Source organism: Rana temporaria, chromosome 6 (assembly GCF_905171775.1).
Source record: "Rana temporaria chromosome 6, aRanTem1.1, whole genome shotgun sequence".
NCBI lineage: Eukaryota > Metazoa > Chordata > Amphibia > Anura > Ranidae > Rana > Rana temporaria.
Window position 1 is genome coordinate 201,697,792 of NC_053494.1, and position 6,754 is coordinate 201,704,545.

A 6,754-nucleotide genomic window follows, 5' to 3' on the forward strand; every position below is an offset into this window, starting at 1 on the left:
GGAGAGAGCTGCAGCCAGGGGGGAGAGCTGCAGCCAGGGGGAGAGAGCTACAGCCAGGGGGAGAGAGCTACAGCCAGGGGGAGAGAGCTACAGCCAGGGGGAGAGAGCTACAGCCGGGGAGAGAGAGCTACAGCCGGGGAGAGAACGCTACAGCCAGGGGGAGAGAGCTACAGCCAGGTGGAGAGAGCTACAGCCAGAGGGAGAGAGCTACAGCCAGAGGGAGAGATCTGCAGCCAAGGGGGAGAGAGCTACAGCCAGGGGGAGAGAGCTACAGCCAGGGGGGAGAGCTACAGCCAGGGGGAGAGAGCTACAGCCAGGGGGAGAGAGCTGCAGCCAGGGGGGAGAGCTACAGCCAGGGGGAGAGAGCTACAGCCAGGGGGAGAGAGCTACAGCCAGGGGGAGAGAAAGCTACAGCCAGGGAGAAAGAGCTACAGCCAGGGGGGAGAGCTACAGCCAGGGGAGAGAGCTACAGCCAGGGGGAGAGAGCTGCAGCCAGGGGGAGCGAGCTACAGCCAGGGGGAGAGAGCTACAGCCAGGGAGAGAAAGCTACAGCCAGGGAGAGAGAGCTACAGCCAGGGGGGAGAGCTACAGCCAGGGGGAGAGAGCTGCAGCCAGGGGGAGAGAGAGCTACAGCCAGGGGGAGAGCTACAGCCAGGGGGGAGAGCTACAGACAGGGAGAGAGAGCTACAGCCAGGGAGAGAAAGCTACAGCCAGGGAGAGAGAGCTACAGCCAGGGGGAGAGCAGCAGCCAGGGGGAGAGAGCTGCAGCCAGGGAGAGCAGGACTCTAACACCGCCTCTGCTGAAAGACTCTACCTGCCTCACTCCAGCCCCTCTCAGTGCACACTGCACCAGCATCACTCCATCCACTAGGGGGGTCCCACACACTGACAATGGGGGTCACCACCACCCCCTAGTACAGGACACATTGCATCCCTCTAAGAAGAATGTTCTTTAAAGGGGATCTCCATAGTCCACCAAATCTGTCAGTGTTCCTCTGGCAGGAAAAGAAGCTGGATGTGGGATCATTATGGGAAGACAGATGAGAACTGTGTTAGTGAAAGTCTCCAAGGGGAATGCCCTAAGTAACAGGAGGCAGCTGGTGAGTGCCATCATTACTGAGATACCCCCTCCCCCTCTCTATTAGGAAAGTCATTTACTGTATTTAGAATGTAGGTATGGAGCACATTTATACTGGGGAGATTTTAGAATTAAAATTAATCGTAAATCATTTACCTGGAGATCGTTCTTTAAAAAGACAATATTTATGAATTGTACTTATTATATACTTATTTGTAGTGTTGATATGGGCACAGGAACATTGAGCAGAGGTCACAGGGCTGAGAGCAAAGCTCCACTACAAAGTACCCCCTTACATTAACCCTCCCTGTACCCCTAACACTAAACCCCCATACCCATAACACAAACCCTCCCTGTACCCCTAACACTAAACCCCCATACCCATAACACAAACCCTCCCTGTACCCCTAACACTAAACCCCCATACCCATAACACAAACCCTCCCTGTACCCCTAACACTAAACCCCCATACCCATAACACAAACCCTCCCTGTACCCCTAACACTAAACCCCCATACCCATAACACAAACTCTCCTTGTGTCCTTAACAATAACCCTCCTGTACCCCTAACACTAAACCCCAATACCAATAAAACACAAACCCTCCAGGTATCTTTAACATTAACCCTCCCTGTACACTCAACACAAACCCTCTCTTTACACTCAACATTAACCCTCCATGTACACTCAACATTAACCCTCCATGTACACTCAACAGAAACCCTCCCTGTACACTCAACACAAACCCTCCCTGTACACTCAACACAAACCCTCCCTGTACACTCAACACTAATCATCCCTGTACACTCAACACAAACCCCCCTGTACACTCAACACTAACCCTCCCTGTATACTCAACACAAACCCCCCTGTACACTCAACACAAACCCCCCTGTACACTCAACACAAACCCCCCTGTACACTCAACACTAATCACCCCTGTACACTCAACACTAATCACCCCTGTACACTCAACACAAACCCTCCCTTTAAGCCCCGTACACACGGTCGGACTTTTGCCCAACCAACTTCAAAATCCGGCACTTTTCGTATTTGTCCGACCGTGTGTACGTTCCATCGGACCAACTTTTTTGGCTTCAATCGGACAAAAAGTTGGGTCTGTGAACGGACCAACTTTCTGTTCCGAAAAGTCAGATTGTGCAAAGTGCGACCGTGTGTACAGCAAACCATCGGACTTTTGGACAAAGTACAAATGCGCATGCTCAGAACCAATGTTAAACTCAACCAACAATAGCAGAAGTTAACCAAAGGGTGGCGGTAAAGAGCAAGTAAAACCACGTGATGTTGGGAAAGTGTTAGAAAAGTTTGCAGAAAAGTCCGAGCGTGTGTATGCTATGGGTGTGATCGGACAAATCAATTAAGACAAAAATCCAAGGGAAATTTTGTTGGATGTCCTACCGTGTGTATGAGCCTTTACACTCAACATTAATCCTCCCTGTACACTCAACATTAACCCTCCCTGTATACTCAACACAAACCCCCCTGTACACTCAACACTAATCACCCCTGTACACTCAACACAAACCCTCTCTGTACACTCAACACAAACCCTCTCTGTACACTCAACACTAATCACCCCTGTACACTCAACATTAACCCGCCATGTACACTCAACACTAACCCTCCCTGTATACTCAACACAACCCCCCTGTACACTCAACACTAATCACCCCTGTACACTCAACACAAACCCTCCTGTACACCCAACATTAACCCTCCCTGTACACTCAACACAAACCCTCCCTGTACACTCAACACAAACCCTCTCTGTACACTCAACATTAACCCTCCATGTACACTCAACACTAATCACCCCTGTACACTCAACACAAACCCTCCCTGTATACTCAACACAAACCCTCCCTGTACACTCAACACAAACCCTCTCTGTACACTCAACACAAACCCTCTCTGTACACTCAACATTAACCCTCCATGTACACTCAACACTAACCCTCCCTGTATACTCAACACAAACCCCCCTGTACACTCAACACTAATCACCCCTGTACACTCAACACAAACCCTCCTGTACACCCAACATTAACCCTCCCTGTACACTCAACACAAACCCTCCTGTACACCCAACATTAACCCTCCCTGTACACTCAACACAAACCCTCCCTGTACACTCAACACAAACCCTCTCTGTACACTCAACATTAACCCTCCATGTACACTCAACACTAATCACCCCTGTACACTCAACACAAACCCTCCCTGTATACTCAACACAAACCCTCCCTGTACACTCAACACAAACCCTCTCTGTACACTCAACACAAACCCTCTCTGTACACTCAACATTAACCCTCCATGTACACTCAACACTAACCCTCCCTGTATACTCAACACAAACCCCCCTGTACACTCAACACTAATCACCCCTGTACACTCAACACAAACCCTCCTGTACACCCAACATTAACCCTCCCTGTACACTCAACACAAACCCTCCTGTACACCCAACATTAACCCTCCCTGTACACTCAACACAAACCCTCCCTGTACACTCAACACAAACCCTCTCTGTACACTCAACATTAACCCTCCATGTACACTCAACACTAATCACCCCTGTACACTCAACACAAACCCTCCCTTTACACTCAACACAAACCCTCCCTGTACACTCAACATTAACCCTCCATGTACACTCAACATTAACCCTCCATGTACACTCAGCACTAACCAACCCTGCTATAAATCTTTGTTATGCATGCAGTTGGCACTTCAATAGGATAGTTTCATGTTTATCATTGATGATCTTTATGGCAACTTCAATGTTTATCACACTTTTTTTCTTTTTTTCTTTTCGCGTTTTTTTTTTTACCTTTTATGTATACTGATGCTGAACTGTGTATGTTATTTTATGCAAACAACAAAAATATTATTGTAAAAAAAAATAACAAATAACAAAGCAGCAGTGTGCACATCACTCTCCTTGTAACCTTCACACTAGATCCCTTCATTGGTTGCTCGTAAAAGATAGAATTACATTAAAGACACTCTGCCTGACGCACAAATTTGTTCTAGGAAGTGCGCCCCAATATCTATGTGAAAAATTAAAATGTCACAACCCCAATCGCGTTCTCCGTTCTACCAACCAAAATCTACTCCAGATACCCAAGGCCAGATACAAGTCCAAAGGAGAACGAAGATTTGCAGTCCAAGGACCTGAACTCTGGAACGCTTTACCAACCAGCATCCGAATGGAAGGGAATCATCAGACCTTCAGAAAAAAAACTCAAAACCCATCTATTCTGAAGGCAAAGTATAGTAGGAAACGGATATCAAGCGCCCTGAGGCGATTCAGTTTGCGTGTGTTGCGCTATACAAGTTTCTCACTCACTCACCCTCCTTTTAACGACAACTCAAATCTTCCAGGGAGGCCGGGAGCAAAAAGACAGAAGCAATAGTGGAGGGCCGGGCATGACAGTGTGTCTAGTGACACCAAAAGGGTTAAGGAAAGGGGTGGGGGAGTAGGAGGAGCAGGCTGAGCTCTGAGGGGCAGGGGAGTGGCCATACAAAAGGGTGGGGCGGGGCCAAGGGGCTCAGTTGCAGCTAGACGAGCACGGAGGAAACAGTTTTTCCTCCTGCTTGTGGCTCTCTCTATGGCGTCGGTGGACCTCGTGCTTGCCCGGTTGTGGGCGGAGGCTGCGAGTCGGGGACCGGAGTGGCTGGAACAGCGCGCGGCCGAGTGGATGTCGGACCAGGCGGGCGGATCGGGCGTTGGCGGCGGCGGTGAGTTGACCCCACGCGGGCGGAGATCGCGGCCTCCGGCCCGCTATTCCCCGGGGCCCTCATCCAGGACAGTAAGGGGGGCGCGGAGCCCACCGGGGCGGCGGTCGCCCCCCCGCCGAAGAGGGTGACTAGGAGCGAGGCGGAGGGGACCGAGCAGGACACACGCCGCCGACCTCCGTCGGTGGGCGGGGCCACGGGCCGTTTTGGCGCCGCTTCCTCGGCTGCGGGTAGTGGGGGGGACGCCTTCTCCCTCCAGGGATGGATCGGGTGCTGCACGGGGGAAGAAGAAAGCCTCTGACCCACCTGGCAAGGCCGCGGGGCCCTCTTCACGTGGGGCCGGCGGTAATGCGGGTGGGCAGGGCCCAACGCAGCGGAGCTCGGGACGAGAGGATGACGGCGGTCGGAGAGTGGTCGGAGCTGGGACGGCGTCGGGTGGTCTGCCTGCTGCAGCAACGCGGGGCAGAGGGGCAACGACGGGCCGGACGGGACGGAGGGATGTCTCCACGGCCTCCAGGTCAGCTTCTCCTGGGGGGCTGTTGGCCACACCGATCCCAGTCGGGGAGGACAGGTCGGAGGGTGTGCTGTCGGAGGACGAGGAGGTGGACGAGGAGACGGAGCAGGAGCCGGCGGTGGAGGTCCAGTCGACGGCTGCGGGGGTGTCTCCCGGCAGGCCTGGTAAGTCCGCTACCTTACAAGTACCCTCTTTGACTGATGCATTGTGTGATTTGTTGGGGGTTGGGAGTGGGGGGTGTCGGCACCCCCGCCGCCGGTGGCGGTGGCGGCCCCGGGGGGGGCGGGCGTTGTGCCTGCCGCCTCTGGGTCCGATGCCTTGTTAGGGGTCTTGGTGGGGGGCCTCAGGGATCTTTTGGGCCGGGTAACAGCGGTACAGGGTCCTTCGCCACAGGTGGCCCCATGGGCGCCGGTGTCGGCGGGCACGGCTGGGGGGGGAGCGCTGGCTGCTGGGGGGGCTGCGGCTCCTCAACTTCCCGCGGAGGCTCCGGTAGGAGGGCAGGTGGGGGCTGAGAAGGCGAAGGCAGGGGGGGCCTCGGAGGTGGCGACTCGTTCCGATTTGGTGCGTATTGCGGATGCGGCGAGGGGCGAGGTGTATATCTGCTACGAGTGTCCGCTAGGGGCTCATTTGAAACAGGAGGTCAAGGAAAAAATTTACAAGAGTGAATATGTAGAGATTTTCTCACTGTTGCCGTTGGAGAAATTCAACCTCGATAGGGTGAAGCCGGACGACTCTAAAAAGGAGGATGAGGAGAAGAGGCGGTATAGGCTTATTCCGCGCACTTTTGTTAACTGGCTTCAGGCGTTTGCCATTATGGCAAGTGTCATCGGCGAGAAGAACCCCGAGCATTGCTCGGCGTTGTTCGGGTACATGGATTCCATTGGGGAGGCGCACCGGGTTTATGGGGGGTCGGCTTGGCTCCGGTACGATGAGCAGTTCCGGCAGCGGCGGGCGGTGAGGCCTTCCCTTCGCTGGGATCAGAAGGATATCAGCCTCTGGATGCGGCTCATGGCGGCGGCTAAGGCCCCAGCGCAGTCTTTTCAAGGTGGGGCCGGGGGTTCGACCTCCTCAGGACCGTCGGCCGGAAAGAAGTGGGGGGTTTGCTGGCAGTTCAATGAGAACACCTGCAAATTCGGAGGTTCGTGCAAATTTAAACACGAGTGTTCAGGGTGTGGGGGCTCCCACCCCTTGTCCAAGTGTTTCAAAAAAGGAAAGCGTTCCGGCGACGTTGCTCTGAAAAGGGACGAATCCGGTGATGGGGGAAAGGATGCGGCCTTTCCTAAGTAGATATCCGGATAGGGCGGCAGCGGAGCTGTTGGCCTCGGGGTTCAGGGACGGTTTCAAGATACCGTGTTCACTGGCGGTAGTGCCGCCGGTGGCGCGGAATTTAAAATCGGCT